This window comes from Macaca fascicularis, chromosome 19, assembly GCF_037993035.2.
Source record: "Macaca fascicularis isolate 582-1 chromosome 19, T2T-MFA8v1.1".
Taxonomy (NCBI): Eukaryota; Metazoa; Chordata; class Mammalia; order Primates; family Cercopithecidae; genus Macaca; species Macaca fascicularis.
In genome coordinates, this window is record NC_088393.1 from 51,450,554 (window position 1) to 51,475,487 (window position 24,934).

Below are 24,934 nucleotides of genomic sequence, written 5' to 3' on the forward strand. Positions count from 1 at the left end.
GATTACAGGCGTGAGCCACCACACCTGGCCTACACCATTTTAAAATCAACTCCATCGTAAAACTAGCCAGGTACGCTCCTTGCCAATCACAACCCATGGTCATAAGATGTTTACAGCTAAAGAAGCAGTTTATTAATGCCTGCAAGGACAAACTCCTGTGACAGAAGAATGTCCAGATGTCCCAATATCACATAACAATATACACTTTCAAGATAGAGTCATGCTTTGATGTACTTACACACCAAAAACCCAAGAAAAACTTTTATTTATTTATTTATTTAATTTTATTTTATTTTACTTTTGGAGATGGGGTCTTGCTCTGTCACCCAGGCTGGAGTGCAGTGGCATGATCTCAGTTCAACGCAACTTCCGCCTCCCCGGCTCAAGCAATCCTCCCATCTCCCACCCCCACCCGCCAGCAGCTGGGACTACAGGCAAGAGCCATCACACCTCGCTAATTTTTATATTTTTTGTACAGACAGGACCGCACTCTGTTGCCCAGGCTGGTCTTAAACTCCTGGGCTCAAGCGATCCTCCCACCTTGGCCTCCCAAAGTGCTAGGATTATAGGCATGAGCCACCGCACCTGGCAGATAATTTTCCTTAAATCAGCGAAATAATAAATTTTGTCATGCTGTCAGCCCACCCACACATAGACATAACTTAATTTAGCTTTTATATAGATAAGACCCCTGTATAAGAAGAGTCTTTTTAAAAAGGACACTGCGGGCCGGGCGCGGTGACTCACGTCTGTAATCCCAGCACTTTGGGAGGCCGAGGCGGGCGGATCACGAGGTCAGGAGATCGAGACCATCCTGGCTAACATGGTGAAACCCCCGTCTCTACTAAAAATATAAAAAATTAACCGGGTGCAGTGGCGGGCACCTGTAGTCCCAGCTACAGGGGAGGCTGAGGCAGGAGAATGGTGTGAACCCGGGAGGTGGAGCTTGCAGTGAGCGGAGATTGGGCCACTGCACTCCAGCCTGGGCAACAGAGTGAGACTCCATCTCAAAAAAAAAAAAAAAGGACAGTGTGGCCGGGTGGGGTGGCTCACACCTGTAATCCCAGCACTTTGGGAGGCTGAGGCAGGTAGGCCACCAGAGGTCGAGAGTTCAAGACCAGCCTGACCAACATGGAGAAACCCAGTCTCTACTAAAAACACAAAATTAGCTGGGCATGGTGGCGCATGCCTGTAATCCCAGCTACTCGAGAGGCTAAGGCAGAAGAATCACTTGACCCTGGGAGGCAGAGGTTGCGGTAAGTGAAGATCGTGCCATTGCACTCTATCCTGGGCAACAGGAGTGAAACTCTGTTTTTTTTTTTTTTTAAAAAAAAAGTGCATTCTTTCTCTTGCTTTCTGAGGCCACCCTACCCTGTAACTGATGAGCTTTCAATAAACTCTCTCTTTCCACTGTACTCTGTGACTCACCTCGAATTCTTTCTTGCATGAGATCCAAAAATTCTCTCTTGGAGTCTGGATCAAGACCCCTTTTTCCAGTAACATTAATAATACTGTGTCTTCTTCAACAACAGTGCTGAAATAAATGAAAAGATATACGGTATGAATGGGGAAGAAGACACAGTAGTATTTGACAGTGTGAAATTTCTTTCAGCGTTGTTGTGTAGTTTCCAGCATACAGGTGTTGGCAGGGATATAGAAAAAGTGGAACGCATATATTATGGGTGGGCACCTGCATGAGATCCCAAAAACAGGAGTGACAGGAGCAGAGGAAATGAGGAAGAGCCTCTTAGGAGATGTGGTCAGAAGTAACCGGGAAAACAGATCTCGGAGAGCTCACAGGCAACTGCACTGACTCTGGCTTTTATGCCAGGTGAATTTGGAAGTTCTTAGAGAGTTTAGGTCAGGCTAGGTGTGGTGGCTCATGCCTGTAATCCCAGCACTCTGGGAGGCCAAAGTGGGAGGATAGCTTGTGTCCAAGAGTTTGAGACCAGCCTAGGCAACATAGCAAGATCCCCATTTCTACAAAAAATTTTTAAAAATTAGCCGGGCATGGTGGCATGCTCCTGTGGTCTCAGCTACTGAGGAGGCTGAGGTAGGAGGATCGCTCGAGCCTGGGAGGTTGAGGCTGCAGTAAGCTTTGATCACACCACTGCACTCTGCCTGGGTGACAGAGTGAGACCCTGTTTAAAAAATAAAGACAGACAGATTAAGGGGGAGAGAGAGAGAGAGAGAGAAAGGAAGGAAGGAAGGAAGGAAGGAAGGAAGGAAGGAAGGAAGGAAGGAAGGAAGGAAGGAAGGAAGGAAGGAAGGAAGGAAGGAAGGAAGGAAGGAAAGAAGGAAGGGAGGAAGGGAGGGAGGGGTAGTGGGGAGGGAGGGAGGGGAAAAGAAAGAGAAGAGAAGAGAAGAGAAAAGGAAAAGAAAAGAAAAAAGAAAAAGGAAAAAGTTAGTTTATGTCAGGGCATGATATGATGTTTTGACTTCTCTTGTCCAAGGATCCCTCTAGCTGCTGTTGAGAATAGGCTGAAGGAAGACAAAATTGCAGTGGGAGACCCACTAAATTGCTGTTTGCTACATTTTTAGAAGCTGAATAGTTCAGATCAGTAGTTGAGATCGACAAGACTTGTTTTCTGGTCACAACCCTGCTGACTAAAACAGGATCTAGTCCAGACAGGATAATGTGAAGAAAGTGGACAAAACCAGCAGGTGACAGCAAAAGCGACCCTAGCTGCCCTCAATGCTCATTAGCGCAAGACACTCCCACCAGCACCATGACAGTTTATAAACACCATGGCAATGACCCAGAAGTTACCACGCATTTCCATGGCAATGATCTGGAAGTTGCTGCCCTTTTCCTGGAAACTTCTTAAATAACTCACTCCTTAATTTGCATTAATCCACTCCCTAATTTGCATATAATTGAAGTGGCTATAAGAGAGTATAAATGTAGTTGCCAAGGGTTCACAGGTTGCCAACTCTGGGCACACTGGGCACACTGCCAATGAGTTATCCCTGCTCAGCAAGGAGCAGTACCATTCAATAGAAGATTATTGCCTAATACCCAGGGCTTGCCCTTGAATTCTTTCCTGGTCAAAGCCAAGAACGCTCCCAGCCTAAGCGTCAATTTGGGGGCCTGCCATCCTGCATCAGTTTTGTTGTTGTTGTTGTTGTTTGTTTTTGTTTTGTTTTGAGACAGGGTCTTGCTCTGTCACCCAGGCTGAAGTGCAGTGGCACAAACACAGCTCACTGTAGCCTCTACTTCCTGGGCTCAAGCAATCCTCCCATCTCAGGCTCCCTGGGTAGCTGGGCCTCCAGGCACACACCACCAGACCTGGCTAATTTTTTTTTTTTTTAATTTTGTAGAAACAGAGTGTCACCATGTTACTCAGGCTGTGCTCAAACTCCTGGGCTTAAGCGATCCTCCCACCTTGGCCTCCCAAATTTCTGGGATTACAGGCGTGAGCCACTGCACTCAGCCTGTATCAGTTCTAACTACCAAATTGAAAGGAACTTCGAGGAGGAAAGAGCATGTTAAATGCCTATGAGGCTGGAACTAGCAAAATCCAGATTGTGGAAACTGCAAGACAATGACCTAACTTTGTCAAAACACAAACTTGAGAGAAGAAGAAAAAAAAGTAAGGGAAGCTATAGTTTACGAGGGACTTAAAAACACAAAATCAAATGCAATTTGTAGACTTCGCTTGGATCCTGGCTTGAATAATCAGATATAAAATAATACTTTTATGATACAGCTAAAAAATGCATTCATTGATTATTTAATGAGGTAGGTATCTTACATTCTATTAGATACGAGAACTGAGATCATGTATTTCAACATGACTTACCTGTCTGTTTGACTTTCAAAAAAGTCTTGCCTGGAAGGATAAGACTATAAAACATTAAAGAACTCATTGTTTGCTTCAGGAAAATAAGAAAATAAAACAATTGTCTAGGCAAACAATTTGCTCCCCTGGGCAAATAGCTCTCCTCTCAACATATGGTTCACCTGGGCAAAAATCTCACTTATTAGGCAATAGTTTGCTTCTCAAGACTTGTCTCAAGACCTCCATTCTGTTGTGTTCACCAGTTCTAAACTATTGTCTCATAGTATTTCGTTTCATTTCATTTCATTTCATTTTGAGATGGAGTCTCGCTCCATCGCCCAGGCTGGAGTGCAGTGGCTTGATCTCGGCTCACTGCAACCTCCACCTCCCAGGTTCTTTCCTGACCTCAGGTGACCCGCCTGCCTCAGCCTCCTAAAGTGCTGGGATTACAGGCATGAGCCACCACACCTAACCCTTTGCCCAATTTTAGTCAGTTCCTTCCTTTAAAGAATTACATCAAATACCCTTACATCATTTTCCCCTTTGTGACACTGTTGAGACACCACCAAACTTTGTTCTTCCTTGCTGCAACTGGCCTCATAAACTCTACTTTGCGTGATCAGTGGGTTTCTCTGGTGGTCTTTGCAAGAAAGTCAACCATTAATATGATGATTTTGTGACATGCTTATTTTATTTTATTTTTTATTTTCTTGCAACTTTATCTTCACAGAATGTGGCATATTTATTTTTTAAAAGGGGGAGGCTCAGCTGGATGCAGTGGCTCATGCCTATAATCCCAGCACTTCGGGAGGCCTAGGCGGGTGGATCACTTGAGGTCAGGAGTTCAACAGCTGCCTGGCCAACATGGCGAAACCCCATCTCCACTAAAAATACAAAAATTAGCCAGGCATGGTGACGCGTGCCTGAAATCCCAGCTACTCAGGAAGCTGAGGCAGTAGAATTGCTTGAATCTGGGAGGCAGAGGTTGCAGTGAGCTGAGATCGCACCATTGCACTCCAGCCTGGGGAACAGAGCAAGACTCCATCTCAAAAAAAAAAGAAAGGTCGGGGAAGGCTCATCTTTTTAAAACTATATATATATATAAAAATATAGATATATACTGTAATATATATATACACACACACAGAATGGCTGGGCATCGTGGCTCACATCTGTAATCCCAGCATTTTCGGGGGCCAAGGCAGGCAAATCACTTTAGGTCAGGAGTTCGAGATCAGCCTCACCAACATGGTGAAACCCCATCTCTACTAAAAATACAAAAATTAGCCAGGTGTGGTGACGCGTGCCTGAAATCCCAGCTACTCAGGAAGCTGAGGCAGTAGAATTGCTTGAATCCGGGAGGCAGAGGTTGCAGTGAGCTGAGATCGCAACATTGCACTACAGCTTGGGCAACAGAGTGAGATTCCGTCTCAAAAAAAAAAAAAGAATATATGTGTATATATATATATATACACACACAGAGAAGGATTTACAAATAAAATGAAATAATGTGCAAGATTTACTTCAATACAATATGGAATAGAGAGTAGGGAGAGGCATAGATGAAATGAAAATGGTCATCATTTCGAGGCCATCATTATGGAAGCTGGTTGACAGCTACATGGGGTTCACTATAAGACTTTTGTCTGGCTGGACGTGGTGGCTCATGCCTGTAATCCCAGCACTTCGCGAGGCAGAGGTGGGTGGATCACCTGAGGTCAGGAGTTCGAGACAAGTCTGACCTACATGGTGAAACCCCATCTCTAATTTAAAAAATACAAAAAAATTAACCAGGCCTGATGGCAGGCGCCTGCAATCCCAGCTACTCCAGAGGCTGAGGCAGGAGACTCACTTGGGCCCGGGAGGCAGAGGTTGCAGTGAGTCAAGATCGTGCCACTACACTCCAGCCTGGGCAATGAGAGTGAAACTCCTTCTCAACAAAAAAAAAAAAAAGATTTTTGTGTACTTAGATATATTTCTGAAACAGTTCATAATAAGAATTTTATGTGTGCTACTCAGACCACAACATTGGAGTTATTCTTGATCTCCCTATCCTATCCTATATCCAATGCTTTAGCATATCCTGTTGATTCTGCCTTCAAAATACCTCTAGCATCTGACCATGTCTCATAACCTCCACTGCTTCTTCTCCAGTCCAAGCTGCCACCGTTTCCCATCTGGATTATTGCAACAGCCAAGAGTCTCTATGCTTCAACCTTCCCCTTCCCACAATCCCATTCTGTTCTCGACATAGCAGCCACAGTGATTCTTTTTTAAAGTAAGCCTAAACCCTCTGTCTTAGCCAGGCATGGTGGTGCACACTTGTAGTCCCAGCTAGAAGTCCCTGCCTCAGGTGGCTGAGGCAGAAGAATCGCCTGAACCCAGGAGTTCAAAACTGCACTGAGCTACGATTGCACACTCCAGCCTGAGCAACACAGCAAGACCCTGTCTCAAAAACAAAATAATAAAGAAATGAAGAAATGAAAAATAAAATAAACTTTCTCTCTATCAAAACCCTACAATGACTCTCCACCTCAGTCAGAGTAAGAACCAAAGCCCACGGGTGGGCGCGTGGCTCACTCCTGTAATCCCAGCATTTTGGGAGGCTGAGGCGTGAGGATCACTTGAGATCAGGAGTTTGAGACCAACCTGGGCAACATGCAGAAACCCCGTCTCTACTAAAAATACAAAAAAAAAAAAAAAAAAAAAATTAGCCAGGCATTGTGGCAGGCGCCTGTAAACCCAGCTACTTGGGAGGCTGAGGCAGGAGAATCGCTTGAACCCAGGAGGCAGAGGTTGCAGTGAGCTGAGATCATGCCACTGCACTCCAGCCTGGGTGACAGAGCGAGACTCTGTCTCAAAACAAAATAAATAAATAATAAAAATTCATTAAATAAAAATAAAAGTTATCCTAAGGGAAGAGAGATGGGGCCCTGATACAGCAGTGCACAGCCGCAGACACCCTCATCAGCCAGCAGGTCTCTGTGAAGATGTACCTTACAGCAGAATTCTGTGAAGGGTGCCTGTGCGGCAGTGCCCCCAGTGGACAATGACCTTTAGACAAAGGCATTACCTATAAATGATCTAGTGTACTAGAAGACTGGAAAAGACGTTCAATTTCCATCCCTGGAAATCTAAGAAATGTGAACTAAGACAACAGTACGTTGCCTGGTAACTTTATAAACAAGATAAGGAGATAGAAACTTTGTTCAAAACAAACTTTAAATGCAGTGTTTCATTTTCTGGGCATGTCTCAAGACAAATGACTTTTTTTTTTTTCTTTCAGAGTCTCACTCTGTCACCCAGCCTGGAGTGCAGAGGCACGATCTTGGCTCGCTGCAACCTCTGTCTCCACGTGATTCTCCTGCCTCAGCCTCCTGTGTAGCTGGGATTATAGGCAAAATGACTTTCTTTAGAAGACCAAAATTGGCCGGGCAGGGTGACTCACGCCTGTAATCCCAGGACTTTGGAAGGCCAAGGCAGGTGGATCACCTGAGCTCAGGAGTTTGAGACCAGCCTAGGCAACATGGCAAAAATCCCATCTCTACTAAAAATACAAAACTTAGCTTTGCGTAGTGGCAGGCACCCATAATCCCAGCTACTCAGGAGGCTGAGGCATGAGAATTGCTTGAGTTCAGGAGGCAGAGGTTGGAGTGAGTCAAGATCACACCACTGCACTCCAGCCTGGGTGACAGAATGAGACCTTGTCTCAAAAAGCAAAACAAACAAACAAACAAACAAACAAAAACTACATCATGGAATGAAAATGGAAAAAATGTTTCACGGTACCTACTAAGGCTAGACATATGTATATCGTAAGGCCCAGCAATTCCACATCTGGGAATATACTCAAGAAAACTGATTGCATGTCCATGTACAAGATTGCTTCTAGCAACTCTATTCATAGTAGCCAAAAATCAGAAACAGCCCAAATGTCCATCAACAATACACTTGAATAAATAAACGTGGTAGAGTCATAAAATGGAATGCTACACAGCAATTTTAAAAAATAACATGCACCAACATGCAACAGCATGGTCAAATATCATGACATAATGTTGAGTGGGTGACAGAGCAAGACTCCATCTAAAAAAAATAAATAAAAATGTGGCCGGGCGCAGTGGCTTAAGCCTGTAATCCCAGCACTTTGGGAGGCCAAGGTGGACAGATCACCTGAGGTCGGGAGTTCAAGACCAGCCTGACCAACATGGAGAAACCCCGTCTCTACTAAAAATACAAAATTTAGCCAGGCGTGGTGGCGCATGCTTGTAATCCCAGTTACTTGAGAGCCTGAGGCAGGAGAATCAGTTGAAACCAGGAGGTGGAATTTGCAGCGAGCCGAGATCACGCCATTGCACTCCAGCCTGGGCAACAAGAGCAAAACTCCGTCTCAAAAGAAAAAAAAAAGAAGCAGCAGCTAGACACCGCCAGACGCAGTGGCTCATGCCTGTTATCCCAGCACTTTGGGAGGCCAAGGTGGGTGGATTACTTCAGGTCAGGAGTTCGAAACCACCCTGGCCAACATGATGAAACCTGTCTCTACTAAAATGCAAAAATTAGCCGGGCAGGGCTGGGCGCAGTGGCTCACACCTGTAGTCCCAGCACTTTGGGAGGCCGAGGCAGGTGGATAACGAGGTCAGGAGATCAAGACCACCCTGGCCAACACGGTGAAACCCCATCTCTACTAAAAATACAAAAATTAGCTGGCCATGGCAGCACGTGCCCGTAGTCCCAGCTATTCAGGAGGGTAAGGCAGGAGAATCTCATGAACCCGGGAGGCGGAAGTTGCAGTGAGCCGAGATAGCGCTACTGCACTCCAGCCTGGCGACAGAGTGAGACTCCGTCTGAAAAAAAAAAGAAAAAAATATTTGCCGAGCATGGTGGCACATGCCTGTAGTCCCAGTTACTTGGGAGGCTGAGGCAGGAGAATCACTTGAACCCAGGAAGTGGAGGTTACATTGAGCTGAGATTGCGCCACTGCACTCCAACCTGGGTGACAGAGTGACACTCCGCCTCAAAAAAATAAAAAATGAAAAGAAACAAAATGAAAAGAAAAGAAGCTAGGCCGGGCATGGTGGCTCACATCTGTAATCCCAGCACTTTGGGAGGCCAAGGTAGGTGGCTCACCAGAGGTCAGAAGTTCAAGACCATCCTGACCAATATGGTGAAACTCCCTCTCTACTAAAAATACAAAAATAAAATAAAATTAAAAAAAAAAAAAAACAGCTGGGCATGGTGGTGTGCACCTGTAGTCCCAGCTACTTGGAAGACTGAGGCAGGAGAATTGCTTGAACCCAGGAGGTGGAGGTTGCAGTGAGCCAAGATTGCACCACTCCACTCCAGCCTGGGCGACAGAGTAAGGCTCCATCAAAAAGAGAAAGAAAAGAAAAGAAAAGAGAAAAGAAGAGAAAAGAAAGAAAAGAAAAGAAAAGAAAGCCAGACACCAAAAGAAAAGAAAGAAACTAGACATAATTGTATATGCATTTTATATAAGCATTAGGAACAGGCAAACCTAACTTGTGGTGACAGAAATGAGAAAGTGGTTACCTCTGCAGGCTATTGAGTGTGAGAATGCACAAAGGAACTTTCTAATATGACAGGAATGCTCTATATCCTGATCTAGGTGGTGGTTACAAAGATATGTACATAAATTCATTGAGCTTTATACTTCAATTTTTATGCTGTAAGTTATTTCCATTTTAAACGTTAAAATTTTAAAGTTTGAAATAAAACAGAATAAAATAAACAACTAGTGTATCAGTACTTTCAAGATACACAAAGGATCAGAATGCAGGACCAGCCCGGTGGAGAATACATTGGGATGGGGGAAACAGGGACACAGGTGCTCACATTCCCTCTCCAGCCACAAGGGGGCTCTCTCCCCACCTCAGCTCTCTACAGCCAAGTCCTCTGGAAAACTCAGGGGCACATGACCTCGCCTATTCAGAAATGTCACTGCTGGCTGGGCGAGGTGGCTCACCCCTGTTATCCTAGCACTTTGGGAGGTCGAGATGGGAGACTCACTTGAGTCCAGGAGTTCAAGACCAGCCTGGGCAACATAACGAGACCCCATCTCTACAAAAAAAATAGAAAGAGAAATACAATCTCACGGTTCAAAATTCAGTAAATATATACAACCATTGTGAAAAACTGTCAGTATTTAGCATAAACATATGGATACCTTATGACCTTGCCCTTCAGGTCCCGGCCTACATACCCAGCAGAAATGCATACATATGTTCTCTAAATGACCTGTTCGGGAATGTTCCTAGCAGCACTGTTTGTAATTGCCAGAGATCGGCAGCAACCCAAATGCCCTCAACAGTTAGAATGAATAAATAAATCACAGTGGAATGCTATACATCAATGAGAATGAATGCCATGCAACAACATGGATAAACCTCATAAAGCCAGGCACAGTGACTCAATGCCTATAATCCCAGCACTTTGGGAGGCCAAGGTGGAGAACTGCTTGAGCTCAGGAGTTCAAAACCAGCCTGGGCAACAAAGTGAGACCTCGTCTCTATAAAAAATAAAATAATTGGCCAGCCGCGGTGGCTCACGCCTGTAATCCCAGCACTTTGGGAGGCTGAGGCAGGCAGATCATGAGGAGTACCAGACCAGCCTGGCCAACACAGCGAAACCCCATCTCTACTAAAAATACAAAAACTAGCTGGGCGTGGTGACGGGTGTCTGTAATCCCAGCTACTCAGAAGGGATGAGGCAGGAGAATCGCTTGAACCTGGGAGGCAGAGGTTACGGTGAGCCGAGATCGCACCACTACACTCCAGCCTGAGCAACAGAGCTAGACTCTGTCTCAAAAAAATACAATAAAATAAATAAAATAAAATAAAATAATTAGCCGGGTGTGGTGGTGTGTGCCTGTAGTCCCAGCTACTTGGAAGGCTAAAGTAGGGGAACCACTTGGGCATGGGAGGTTGAGGCTGCAGTGAGCTGTGACTATGCCACTGCACTCCAGCCTGGGCAACAGAGTGAGGCCCTCAAAAAAATAATAATGATAATGTTGCATAAAAGAAGCCAGACTCACACGGAGTATGATTCCATTTATATGAAGTTCAAAATGTACAAAATTGACTGGGCACGGTGGCTCACACCTGTAATCTCAGACCTTTGGGAGGCTGAGGCGGGCAGACCACTTGAGACCAGGAACTCGAGACCAGCCTGGCCAACATGATGAAACCCTGTATCTACTAAAAATAGAAAAATTAGGTGGAGTGGTGGTGGGTGCCTGTAATCGCAGCTGCTCGGGAGGCTAAGGCGGGAGAATCACTTGAACCTCGGAGGTGGAGGTTGCAGTCAGCTGATATCACACCACTGCACTCCAGCCTGGGTGACAGAGCGAGACTCAGCCTCAAAAAAAAAAGAAAAAAAAAAAGTACAAAATTCATCTCTGCTGTTACGAGTCAGGATAGTCCCCCTTTGCGGGGAGGGTGAAAGGAAGTGGGCACAGGGAGAATTTGGGGGTACTGTAGGTCATGATCTCCTTACAAATGTGGGTGGTAGGTGCATAGATGCATTCAGTTTGTGAAAATTCATCCAGCTATAGATTTATGATATGTACCCCTTTTTAAACATATGTTTCAATTTCAAGTTTCTAAAAGTCTGCCAACAGATAAGCCATGAAAACTCTCCTTCCCCGCCCCATGGGAATTCCCTTTCCAAGAGGCAACCAAGCTACCAATGGCTTTTGGAATCCATTCAGAAATAGTTGGTGCCTATACAAATACGCATCTACACAACATAAATAGACACACATACACACACAAATATATATTCACACACAAGCAAATATACATAAGCACACATACACATCACACAAATATATATTCACACACAAGCAAATATACATATGCACACATACACATCACACAAATATATATTCGCACACAAGCAAATATACATATGCACACATACACATCACACACTACAAATACACACATACACATGCACACAACACACACAATTGTACACACACATATGCAAGAACACAGGCATAAATGGAGATGTACATACAACACATAACACATGGATGATATATATACACACATGCAACACACAACACAAACATAACACATATACACACAAGTGCACACACACATATTCATTCTCTGTTTTTACATGGATGGTTTACACTTTGTTTTACCCATTACATTACACCTTGGAAATCACTTTATGTCAGTCCCTAAAGAGCTTCTTCATTCTTTTTTATAGCTGCATCAATGGCACAATCATAATTGGACTATTGCAACACAGCAGAAAAGACTACAGGCTCCCTAGCCAGACTGCCTGGGTGTCAGTGCAGCCTTGGCTGGCTGTGTGATCTTAGACAAGCTACTTAACCTCTCTGTGCCCCAGCTTCCCCATCTTTAAAATGAGCCAGCTGGACGCAGAGACTGATGCCTGTAATCCCAGCACTTTGGGAGGCCGAGGTGGGCGGATCACATCAGTGTGACCAACATGGTGAAACCCCATCTCTACTAAAAATACAAAAATTAGCCGGGCATGGTGGTGCATGCCTGTAATCCCAGTACTCAGGAGGCTGAGGCAGGAGAATCGCTTGAACCCGGGAGGCAGAAGTTGCAGTGAGCCAAGATCACGCCACTGCACTCCAGCCTGGGTGACAGAGCAAGACTCCATCTCAAAAAAAAAAAAAAAAAAAAAAAAAGCACCTAATTATAGTACCCACCTCATCCAGTTATTGTGAAAATTAAGTGAATTATTATTTATAAAGCACTGAGAACAGGGGCCATGTATTCCATGAGTGTTACACGACTGTACATATCCTGGTATTGGACACTGAGATTTTTCTAATCATTTTATATTTCAGACAATGCTGCAATGTACACACTTATAAATATATCATTTGCCACAAGTGTGAGAAGTAGAATAGTGGGATAGTGGGATTGGTAAACCAAAGAACGTTTGTGCTGGTTATATGAAGAGATGTCAAATTTCTCTACATTAAAGTTGCACCAATTTACACTCCCACCACAATGAAGGAGAGAACTGATTTTTCACCATTACCCTGGTTGTGGTGATGGTTTCACAGGTGAATACATATGTCAAAGCTCATCACTGTATACCTCAAATACGTGCAGTCTTTTGCATACCAATTATACCTCAATAAAGCTATTTTTGTTGTTGTTGTTGTGAGACGGAGTTTCACTCTCGTCACCCAGGCTGGCGTGCAATGGCATGATCTCGGCTCACTGCAACCTCCACCTCCCAGGTTCAAGTGATTCTCCTGTCTCAGCCTCCCGAGTAGCTGAGATTATAGGTGACTGCCACCACCCCCGGCTAATTTTTGTATTTTTAATAGAGATGGGGTTTCACCATGTTGGCCAGGCTGGTCTTGAACTCCTGAGCTCAGGTGATTCACATGCCTCGGCCTCCAAGTGCTGGGAATACAGGCATGAGCCACCACGCCCAGCCAATAAAGCTAATTTTTTAAAAATTATCATGGTCTCCCTTTTGAGAAACACTTAATGGAGGCGCATGATAAATGATTCAACTGGGATGCAGCCAGCAAAATCCCGAATGTTGCAAACCCCACGAGAAAAACGACCCTATTTATTCACCAAATGTACTGTAAGAGAAGGGAGTGAGGAAGCGGGAGAATCCAAAAATTAAGAGAGAATTAAGAAACTGATCCATTAAATGCAGTGTGTAGATCTTTGTTTTTCTCATGAGTTGAATAAACCAACTGTGCAAGAAATGTGTTATGGCAGGGTGCAGTGGCTCACACCTGTAATCCTAGCACTTTGGGAGACCGAGGTGGGTGGATCACTTGAGGTCAGGAGTTCAAGATCAGCCAAGCCAACATGGTGAAACCCCGTCTCTCTTCAAAATGCAAAAATTAACCAGGTGTGGTGGCGCATGCCTGTAATCCCAGCTACTAGAAGGCTGAGGCATGAGAATCACTTGAACCCAGGATAAGGAGGTTGCAGTGAGCTGAGATCCTGCCACTGCTCTCCTGCCTGGGTGACAGAGCAAGACTCTGTCAAATTAATTAATTAATTTAAAAAGAAGAAGAAGAAGAGAGAAGAAAGAAACACTGCTCTGAATCTCCTCCCGCTCTTCTCCCTCCACATACATACCTGCCTCAAGGTTGGTGGAGCTCTGTGTGGTCTCCTTTTAGGGGCGAGTAGGGGATAATTTGAGAACTGAGATGCTTCAAGTTACTCCTGAGGCAGGGTTTGGGTTTCCCTAGAAGGATGTTGGCCTGAAAATTTTAAAAGACATAGCACAGGTCGGGGATTCCTGGGGTTTTGACCCCAATGGAGACACACAATGCCCTGAAAGGGCACCATCTTCCTCCTTCACAGAGCCCTGGAAACACATCTTAGCTTTCTGGAAACTTCTTGAGATTCTCTGGAAAGTCCCTCCAGGAAATTTGGAAAAATTTGTCCTCATCGGGGCCATACTTTTGGCATATGTAGGTGTCAGCCACTTTGGTGGATCTGTACTGTCTCAAGTCAACTAAATGGTAACTGTTTTCCCAGATTTTCCTTCCCTGGATGATTCCGAGTTAGCGTGAGCCACAAGGCACTTTGTGTGAGAGTTGGAAGGTGGAAGTGAAAGAGTATATATATATATATACACACACACACACACACACACACATATATATATATATATATAGTTTTTGTTTTTGAGACAGAGTTTCACTCTTGTCACCCAGGCTGGAGTGCAATGGCATGATCTCGGCTCACTGCAACCTCCACCTCCCAGGCTTAAGCGATTCTCCTGCCTTAGCCTCCCAAGGAGCTGGGATTACAGGCGCCTGCCAGCATGCCCAGCTAATTTTTGTATTTTTAGTAGAGATGGAATTTCACCATCTTGGCCAAGCTGGTCTTAAACTCCTGACCTCAAGTGATCCACCTGCCTCAGCCTCCCAAAGTGCTGAGATTACAGGCCTGAGCCACCACGCCCAGCCAAGCATACATCTTCTTTATGCAATCAGGAGATTCCAGCACATTTGCAGCTCACGTGCATAAGCACTCATCTGCTGGCCACTTTGTTGATATGGGGCCAGGGCCTGGCCCATAGCCACGCCAGCTTCTATCGGATATTCTGTTTCAATTTCTCTAGCTCCTGGGCAACACGCTTAACTCTGTGACTAAGGGTAGCTTCTCCTTCAAGACCTCCTGCCTGTGAAGTTGGAGAATGAAGGTGATGAGAGACCATGCAGGTTCCAATCCACCTTCCACTCATCCTCACAGGTCCGGGGCATCCTTGCTTCTCACTTCACAGCCACCTTTCCTTCCTGAATACCTGCCCTTCAGACTTCCGTTTCCAGCACCAAACCGGAAACCGACAGCCTTGCATAGAGAGTGGAACCAGCTCTCACAACTGCGTCAGGCCAAATTCCCATAATGAATCCCTTTTTATTTACTTACTTACTTATTTATTTATTTATTTATTTATTTATTTATTTATTTATTTATTTATTTTGAGATGGAGTCTCTGCTCTGTCGCCCAGGCTAGAGTGCAGTGGCCGGATCTCGGTTCACTGCAAGCTCCGCCTCCCGGGTTCACGCCATTCTCCTGCCTCAGCCTCCCGAGTAGCTGGGAATACAGGTGCCCGCCACAACCGCCGGCTAATTTTTTGTATTTTCAGTAGAGACGGGGTTTCACCATATTAGCCAGGAAGGTCTTGATCTCCTGACCTTGTGATCTGCCCATCTCGGCCTCCCAAAGTGCTGGGATTACAGGCGTGAGCCACCGCGCCGGGCCATGAATCCCTTCTTTTACATTGTGGTAGCTAGCTCCAAGATGGTGCCAGTGATCCTCACCTCCTGGTAGTGTCCCCCCATCGTAAATCAGGGCTGACCTGTGCAACCGGTTTTGGACTGCAGCAGTGACTCTGTGTGACTTCCCCGTCTAGGTCATAAGAGACATTGCCGCTGCCACCTTGGTCTCCTGCATTGATGGCTGCAGGGGAAGCCAGTTCATGTGTCAGGAGAGTATTCAGGCAGTGTGGGTGAAAGAGTACCTCCCGGCCGAGGCAAGAGATTGAAGGCACAGACTGTTTCAGTATAATGAAAAAAATAATTAGAATAAGAATAGTCACAATACAAATTAGATATAGAGATGATCATGGACAATTATCAATCATTATTATAAACATTATTAATCATTAGCTGTTAATATTACTCTTTGTTGCATTACTAATATAACCTAGGAATAACCGGCAGGTATAGGGTCAGGTGCTGAAGGGACATTGTGAGAAGTGACATAGAAGGCAAGAGGTGAGCCCTCTGTCATGCCCGCATAAGGGCCGCTTGAGGGCTCCTTGGTCAATGGGTAACGCCAGTGTCTGGGAAGAAACCCATTACTTAGCAGACCGCAAAAGGGAGTCTCCTTTCCTTGGAGGAGTCAGGGAACACTCTGCTCCACCAGCTTCTTGTGGGAGGCTGGATATTACCCACGCCTGCCTGCAGTCATCCGGAGGCCTAAACCCCTCCCCGTGGTGCTGTGCTACAATGGTCACGCTCCTTGTCCACTTTCATGGTCCTCCCATACTCCTGGTTCCTCTTTGAAGTTCATAGTAGTTAGCGGTAGAAGAAAGAGTGAAAGCTTTAAAGTCTTTGATCTTTCTTTTAAGTGCAGAGAAGAAAACGCTGACGTAGGCTGCCTTCTCTCTCTCTCTCTCTCTCTCTCTCTCTCTCTCTCTCTCTCTCTCTCTCTCTCTCTGCTTCAGCTACCTAAGAGGAAAGGGCCCACTGTCCAATGATTACATGACTTCTTCACCTTGTCAATCACTTAGAAGATCCACCCTCCTTACCCTGCCCCCTTGTCTTGCATGAAATAAATATCAGCGCACCCAGCTGTTCGGGGCCACTACCCGTCTCCGCATCTTGATGGTAGTGGTCCCCAGGGCCCAGCTGTTTTCTCTTTATCTCTTTGTCTTGTGTCTTTATTTATTATAATCTCTCCTCTCTGCACACAGGGAGAACACCCGCTAAGCCCCGTAGGGTTGGACCCTACATGGCAGCCTTCAGAAAGGCCAATGGGGCTGAGGAGCTAAAGCTTTCTTTTTTTTTTTTTTTTTTTTTTTTTTTTTTTTGAGACGGAGTCTCGCTCTGTCGCCCAGGCTGGAGTGCAGTGGCGCGATCTCGGCTCACTGCAAGCTCCGCCTCCCGGGTTCACGCCATTCTCCTGCCTCAGCCTCCCGAGTAGCTGGGACTACAGGCGCCCACAACCGCGCCCGGCTAATTTTTTGTATTTTTAGTAGAGACGGGGTTTCACCGTGGTCTCGATCTCCTGACCTTGTGATCCGCCCGCCTCGGCCTCCCAAAGCGCTGGGATTACAGGCGTGAGCCACCGCGCCCGGCCAGAGCTAAAGCTTTCTATCTGGAGGATCTTAGAAGCAGATCCTCCAGCCTTAATTGAACTTCCAGATGACTACAGCAGTCCCGGTTGACATCAATAGATAAATCAATAAATGCTTATTAGGGCTGGGCATCGTAGGTCATGCCTGTAATTCCAGCACTTTGGGAGGCCAAAGCAGCAGGATTGCTTGAGCCCAGGATTTCAAGACCAACCAGGGCAACATAGTGAGACCCCCATCTCTAGAAAAAAATTTAAAAATTAGCCAGCCATGGTGGCTCATGCCTGTAATTCCAGCACTTTGGGAGGCCAAGGCAGGAGGATTGCTTGAGCCTAGGAGTTCAAGACCAGCCTGGGTAACACAGTGAGACCCCATTTCTGTTTTTTCTAATAAATAAAATAAAAATAATTTTAAAAATTAGCCAGGCATGGTGGTGCATGACTATAGTCTCAGCTACTTAGGAGGCTGAGGCAGGAGGATCACTTGAGCCCAGCAGGTCAAGGCTGCGGTGAGTCATGATCGTACCAGTGCACTCCAGCCTGGGCAATTAATCAACGTTCCAAATGCATCCTCAGAGACAATAAATCTCTCAAATGGTGCCTCTACAGGGGAAAAAACCCAAAGGTCCTTAATGATGACTCAGAGGGAGGGTTGAAAGATGCTTGTCCGACAGTTTGAGTTATATATCCGTCTATCTATGTATTGGGGTTCACCAAGTATAAAAGCATCGTTGCTATTACAGATATGAGGCACTCCAAGCCCGAGAGCCCTGAGGGTAGGGAGGTTACTCCAGGAGACCAGGAACCAGGAAACATCCACACCCACAGTAACAGTAAGAATGACAGCTGCAGACCAGACCAGCCCTCTACTGTGATGCGGGAGAGATGAGACTCCGCCGTGATCCCTGGCTCAGGCCCTCATGCCAAGACAGCTGTCTCTAATCTGCCGGTGAAAGCCCAGCCAGCCCATTCTACTCAGGGAAATCATCAGTGCTGAGGGAAATCATCTGGAACCATCTGGGTCTGGTTATTTTTTACAAGTAGCCAAAATCCTGGGAAACTGATTTGTACAAACCACTAAATTTCCCTGGCTTATAAAATGGCAGTAATCACAGTCTGGCTTCATGGAGCTATCGTGACAATTAAGTGGCTTCTGCAAATCAGGTACATGGAACCAGGATGGAATCCAGGTCTATGAGGCGCACATGAGGAAAGATTTTGAAATGAGCTCCAAAGGTCTTGGGATGCATGAAACCCTCATTATCTGCACCTTTATTTACAAATCAATGCTTAATGGAGCTAAAGGCAAATCTTCATTTTAAGATTAGAAAAGATTAAGATTAAAATTAAGAAAACATAAACATATAATGCAAAGATACATACATACATATATATATTTTTTTTTAAACCCAAAACTGATAATGCAGTGACTAAGAGCAAATAATACAATGACTAAGAGCAAATAACGTCAAAGCATTCACTTCTCATCAACCAGCAAATGTGAACACCTTCAAAGCTTCCTGCCAACTTCCTCTACACAACCACACCCAAATGACAAATGCAAACACAACAGCTTCTTTGCTTGGCTACTCTCTCCTACTTCATTTCCATTCTCCCCACTCCCTACACCCCCTACTCCCCGCCCCACCAAATCCACCCCAGCCCCTGCTGCCAAGACCCTGTGCATCCTGAACCTGGGAGCGTCCTTTAAGGAAGCCATACGAGGGAGCTCCCTGAGGTCCTTCCCTAAATGGCCTCTGACTCTCCTACCTGGAAGCAGAGCCCAAGAACATTGAGCTGATGAAGAGGACTCTGGGCTTGCCCATGTATGGGAATGCAGCCTGTTGCATGGCAAGAGTGACGCCATCTTGAAGCAAAACTGCCACGATGATCAATGTTTGACCCCCACATAACAAGGTGCTCTTTTTTCTTTCTTTCTTTTTCTTGTTTTTGTTTTTGCTTTGCATGCAAAGTGTAAGCCAAGAGGCAGACTTGGTCCCAAGGTGGACAGTCCAGCAGGTGTGCAAAGCTGTTTCAGAACCCACACAGAGGAAACAAGAGTATGAGCAGTGCAGGTTTTTGGAAAAGAGCCGATTTTAGTTGAAAAGCAGAGGAAACCCCAGACATTGCACACTTTTTAGACCTTAGTCTCACCTCTCTTGCAAGACTTAGCGCCTCCAACCTGCTCAGTCCGAACCCTGAGGTCCTTCCCACCCGGTGAGCCACGGGGGAGCAGAGTCACTTATGACCAAAAGAAATTGTTCTGAGGGTTGGTTAGTAAGCAGGAAAGAAAAAGAGAGAGAGAGGAGAAGAAAAGCCATGCAGGGGGTTGGATGCCTGCAGGGGAAGAAGGCGAGGCATAGACATCCCTTCCATCCGAGTCACGTGGCATCAAATATGTTACCAGTGGAAGATGTCCGAGTTACCTGCCGCAAATCCGGACAGGTCTGCAGCAACCTCAATTTTTGCCTCCTCAGAAGAAAGAATTCAACTGAAGGGCATAAGGCAGAAAAAGAGACCAAGGCAAGTTTCAGAGCAAGGTTGGAAGCTTATTAAAAAGCTTTAGAACAGGCCAGGTGCGGTGACTCAGGCCTGTAATCTCAGCACTGGGAGGCCAAGGTGGGAGGATAATGAGGTCTGGAGTTTGAGACCAGCCTGGCCAACATGGTGAAACCCTGTCTCTACTAAAAATACAAAGAAAATTAGCTAGGCATGGTGGCGGACTCCTGTAATCCCAGCTACTCCAGAGGTTGAGGCAGGAGAATTGTTTGAACCTAGGAGGCAGAGGTTGCAGCCGAGACCACACCATTGCACTCCAACCTGGGCAAAAAGAGCAAAACTAAGTAAAAAAAAAAAAAAAAAAAAAAAAAAAAAGCTTTATAACAGTAAGGAAAGGAAAGTGCACTTGGAAGAGGGCCAAGTAGGCCACTTAAGAAACCAAATGCCTGACCTCCACGTACCAAGGTGCTCTGCAACAAACTCTTTAAACAATGCCTATAGCAGAGACAACCCCTCAAAAAGATGCTCATCCAACCTCCCCAGGGGTCACATGTTTCAGCAAGAACATCTGAGACATGACCAGCTACACATGTTTTAGCCTAAAAGCTTGCTATATAAAAGGATAATTTCTGTAGGGCTGGTGCAGGGATCCACCATCTCATGGCCACCTGAGACATTGCTTATGTTTGTAAATCCCTGTGAAATGTTTCTTCCTGAGAAACTGGATGTATGGGCCTCTCAGCTCCCTGGGCCTTTGGGGTAGGTTTGCATAGACCTGCTCACCACAGAACATCATGCGACTTACTTTTACCAACAGAATTAGGTTGGAGTGATGGCATGCCAGTTTCAAGCCTGGGCCTCCACTGAGAGGAACACAAATCGTCTTTGCATATTTCCACTTGTACTTTTGTGGAGATTTTGTTTTGGGATGGGGCGGGGGCAGGGTCTTACTCTGTTGGCCAGGCTGGAGTGTGGTGGCACAATCATAGCCCACTTCAAGCTCAAGCTCCCTGGCTCAAGCAATCCTCCCGTCTCAGCCTCTCAAGTAGCTGGGACTAGAGGCACACACCATCACACTGGCTAATTTTTAAATTTTTTGTAGAGATCAGGTCTTACTATGTTGCCCAGGCTAGTCTGGAACTCCTGGACTCAACCGATCCTCTGGTCTTGGCTGCCTAAAGTGCTGGTATTACAGGAGTGAGCCACCACACCTGGCCACTTGTAAGTTTATACCTCTGTGAGAACAAACCCAAGCTAGCCTACAGGAAAATGAAAACCTAACAGAGACCAACCAATCCAGTCATTGCAGATAAGACCAACCTAGACAAGACCAGCTGACAGCTGAGTTCTAGACATATGAGAAGGTACAGATGAGCCCAGAAGAACCATCCAGCCAAGCCCAGCCTAAATGGCCCACACACAAACTCAGAAGCTAAAAAACCATGCTACTGAGCTTTGGGGTGGTTTGTTACACAGCATTATTGTAACTAACCAATATAAGAAACCTGCAACTGCTCAGCCAAGTCCTAAAGCTAGCCTGCTTGGATTTGAAACCTATCTCCATTATCTGTCCACCGAGTGACTTAACCTCCCTGCACCTTAGATCTCTCCTCTATAAAATGAGATAAGAACAGGTCTAACCCAACAAGATGGTTCCATCATTCAGGAGCCGACAGTTTATGGGGTTCCTCTTGCTCTGTGTAAGAAAGAGATGACAATGACCAAGACAGACTGGGCATGGTGGCTTATGCCTGTAATCCCAGCACTTTGGGAGGCCAAGGTGGGAGGACTGATTGGGCCAAGGAGTTGAAGGCCAGCCTGGGCAACATAGCAAGACCCCATCTCTAAAAATAAAATAAAATAAAACAAGAACTCAGGAGGCGGAGGTTGCAGTGAGCCAAGATTGTGCCATTGCACTCCAGCCTGGGCGACAAGAGCAAAACTCCGTCTCAAAAAAAAAAAAAAATTAAAAATTAGCCAGGGATGGTAGCTCATGCCTTTAGGTCCAGCACTTTGGGAGGCCAAGGTGGGAGGATCACCTAAGCCCAGGAATTTGAGGCTGAAGTGAGCTATGATCACACCACTGCACTCCAGCCTGGGCAACAGAGCAAAACCCTGTCTGTAAAAAAACAAAACAGTGACTAAGAAAAAGTTCCACATGCATAAAAAGCAAACAGGTCTACGATATGAAGTCAGGTAGAGAGAAGTAAGTGCTCTGAAGAGAAGCACAGCTGACTAAAGGATAGAGGCTGTGATGGGGAGAAGAGATACTGCTTTCGATAAGGTGGTAAAGGACGCCCACCAAGAGGAGATGACATCCCAGTCACGTGTGAATGAAGAAGGAGAGGAAGCCACACAGAGACAGGGAGGGAGGCTTTCCCAGCAGAGGGAATGGTGGTGCCAAGGTGTAGAATGGGCCTGAGATTGGTGTGCGTGAGCAATAGAAAGAAGGCTGGCAAGAAGAGGCAAGTGGGAGAACGGCAGGAGGTGGCATCTAAGAGGCAGGCACAGATCAGAGTATGGGGATAATGGATTTCGGATTTTTTTGCTTGTTTGTTTGTTTATGTTTTTGTTTAGAGACAGAATCTTGCTCTGTCACCCAGGCTGGAGTGCAGTGGCACAATCTTGGCTCACTGCAACCTCCACCTCCTGGGTTAAAGTGATTCTCCTGCCTCAGCCTCCAGAGTAACTGGGATTACAGGCATGCACCACCACACTCAGCTAATTTTTTGTATTTTTAGTAGAGATAGGATTTTGCCATATTGCCCAAGCTGATCTCAAACTCCTGAATGCAGGTGATCCACCCACCTCGGCCTCCCAAAGTGCTGGGATTACAGGGGTGAGCCACCGTGTCCGGCCTTTTTCTTTTTTTTTTTTTTTTTTTTTAAGCCAAGGTCTCACTCTGTCACCCAGGCTGGAGTATAGTGGCACAATCATGGCTTACTGAAGTCTCAACCTCCGGGGCTCAAGCTGTTCTCCTGCCTTAGCCTCCCAAGTAGCTGAGACTACAGGCAAAGGCCACTCCTAGCTTGGAGTGTGGATTTTATTGTGATTAAATGAGTTGTCCACCTAGATAACAGACAGAGAGAGGCTCTCTAAAAGAAACAAAAATTGGTTGGGTGAGGTGGCTCACGTCTGTAATCCTAGCACTTTGGGAGGCCAAGGCGGGTGGATCACTTGAGGTCAGGAGTTCGCGACCAGCCTGGCCAACATGGCAAAACCCCATCTCTACTAAAAATACAAAAATTAGTCAGTCATGGTGGCGGGTGCCTGTAATCCCCAGCTGCTTAGGAGGCTGAGGCAGGAGAATCGCTTGAACCCGGTGAGTGAAGGTTACAGTGAGCCCAGATCATGCCACTTCACTCCAACCTGGGTGAAAGAGTGAAACTGCATCTCAAAAAAAAAAAAAAATGTTTATTCAAGAACAGAGAGTTACAATGGGAATAGGAGTTTTATACATATTCAGGGAGGTAAAAGAAGACAAAGATTTAAAAAAAAAAAATGAAGAGAATTACATAATGGTTTTGAAATAATCATCCTTGGCTAGAAAAATGAATCACAAAGATGATGCCCGTCTAGGGTTGGACAGGCGGTTGCTGGGCAAATGTCCTTGCAGAAGTATTTTTCTGTGTAAGTTTGCAGTAGCCTTTGTGTGTGGTTGTGTTTTTTGCAGTTTTTGGGATAGTTTTTGTGATCAGACACACAAGTAGGAGAACCCTGTCTCCATGGCTTTCCCTCGTTCTGTTGATCAGAGCTTTTTTTTCTTTTTCTTTTTCTTTTTTTTTTTAACATGAGTGACTCCAGCTCACTGCAACCTCCACCTCCTGGGTTCAAGCGATTCTCCTGCCACAGCCTCCCAAGTAGCTGGGATTCCAGGTGCACACCACCACACCCAGCTAATTTTTGTATGTTTTAGTAGGGCAAGGATTTCGCCATGTTGGCCAGACTGGTCTTGAACTCCTGACCTCAGATGATCTGCCTGCCTCAGCCTTCCAAGTCCTGGGATTACAGGCATGAGCCACTGAGCCCGGCAGTTTGCATTCTTTTTTTTTTTTTTTTTTTTTTTGAGACAGAGTCTCACTCTGTTGCCCCAGGCTGGAGTGTAGTGGCACAATCTTGCCTCACTGCAACCTCTGCCTCCCGGGTTCAAGCGATTCTTCTGCCTCAGCCTCCCGAGTAACTGGGATTACAGGCTCATGCCACCACCATGCCTGGCTAATTTGTTGTTATTGTTGAGATGGAGTCTCACTCTGTCTTCCAGGCTGGAGTGCGATGGTGAGATCTCGGCCCACTGCAACCTCCACCTCCCAGGTTCAAGCTAGTCTCATGTCTCAGCCTCCCGAGCAGCTAGGATTACGGGCACCCCCCACCACGCCTGGCTAATTTTTGCATTTTTAGTAGAGACGGGGGTTTCGCTATGTTGGCCAGGCTGGTCTGGAGCCCCTGACCTCAGGTGATCCAATCACCTCGAATTCCCAAGGTGCTAGAATTACAAGCATAAGCCACCACGCTGGCAGCTGCATTCTTTGGAGTTTCTGATTAGCCTCTCCAAATGAGGCAATGAGATATGCATTTATCTCAGTGAGCAGAGGGGTGACTTTGAATAGAATGGGATGCAGGTTCGCCCTAAGCTGTTCCCAGCTTGACTTTTCCCTTTAGCTTTGGTGATTTGGAGGCCCCAATATTTATTTTCCTTTCACAGCTCAGAACTGTGCTTGGTGCCGTGAGTGTTTGTCCCGTAGCTGTTGGTAAATGCAGGATGGACACTGCAGGCAGAAGGAACAACAAGTGCAAAGGTTCTGAGAAGGGAATGGGTCTCTGTGGCTAAGGCTCATCCAGGAGACCTGCGTGACTGCAGTAGGGCAGGCAGTGGGTAGTACAAGGAGGTGTGGTCAGCACAGTGGCCAGGGCCAGACCCTGCAGAGCCTGTGGGCGTGCCAAGGGCATAGTGCTTCCACTAAATGAGAAAAGAAGCCACTGGAGTGTTTCAAAAGTTCACAGTTCTTGGCTAGGCATGGTGGCTCTTGCCTATAATCCCAACTCTTTGGGAGGCCAAGGTGGAAGAATTGCTTGAGCCCAGGAGTTCAAGACCAACCTGGGCAACGAAGTGAGACCTCATCTCTACAAAAAATTAGCCAGGCATAGTGGTACACACCGGTAGTCCCAGCTACTCTCCAGGCTGAACTGGCAGGATTGCTTGATCCTCGGAGGTCAAGACTGCAGTGAGCTATGATCGCACCACTGCACTCCAACCTGGGTGACAGAGTGAGACCCTGTTTCAAGAAAGAAAAAAACTAATA

At 46.0% G+C, this 24,934-nt stretch overlaps 1 protein-coding gene across 1 annotated transcript in view; it reads right to left on the reverse strand.

Moving 5' to 3' along the window:
• LYPD3 (LY6/PLAUR domain containing 3) overlaps positions 1-24,934 on the reverse strand; it is a 48,262-nt gene that overhangs the window by 5,251 nt on the left and 18,077 nt on the right. The window contains exon 6 of the transcript XR_012427645.1: positions 1,429-1,534. The gene's annotated coding sequence lies outside the window, so the exon portion shown is untranslated. The remainder of the gene's footprint in view (positions 1-1,428; positions 1,535-24,934) is intronic.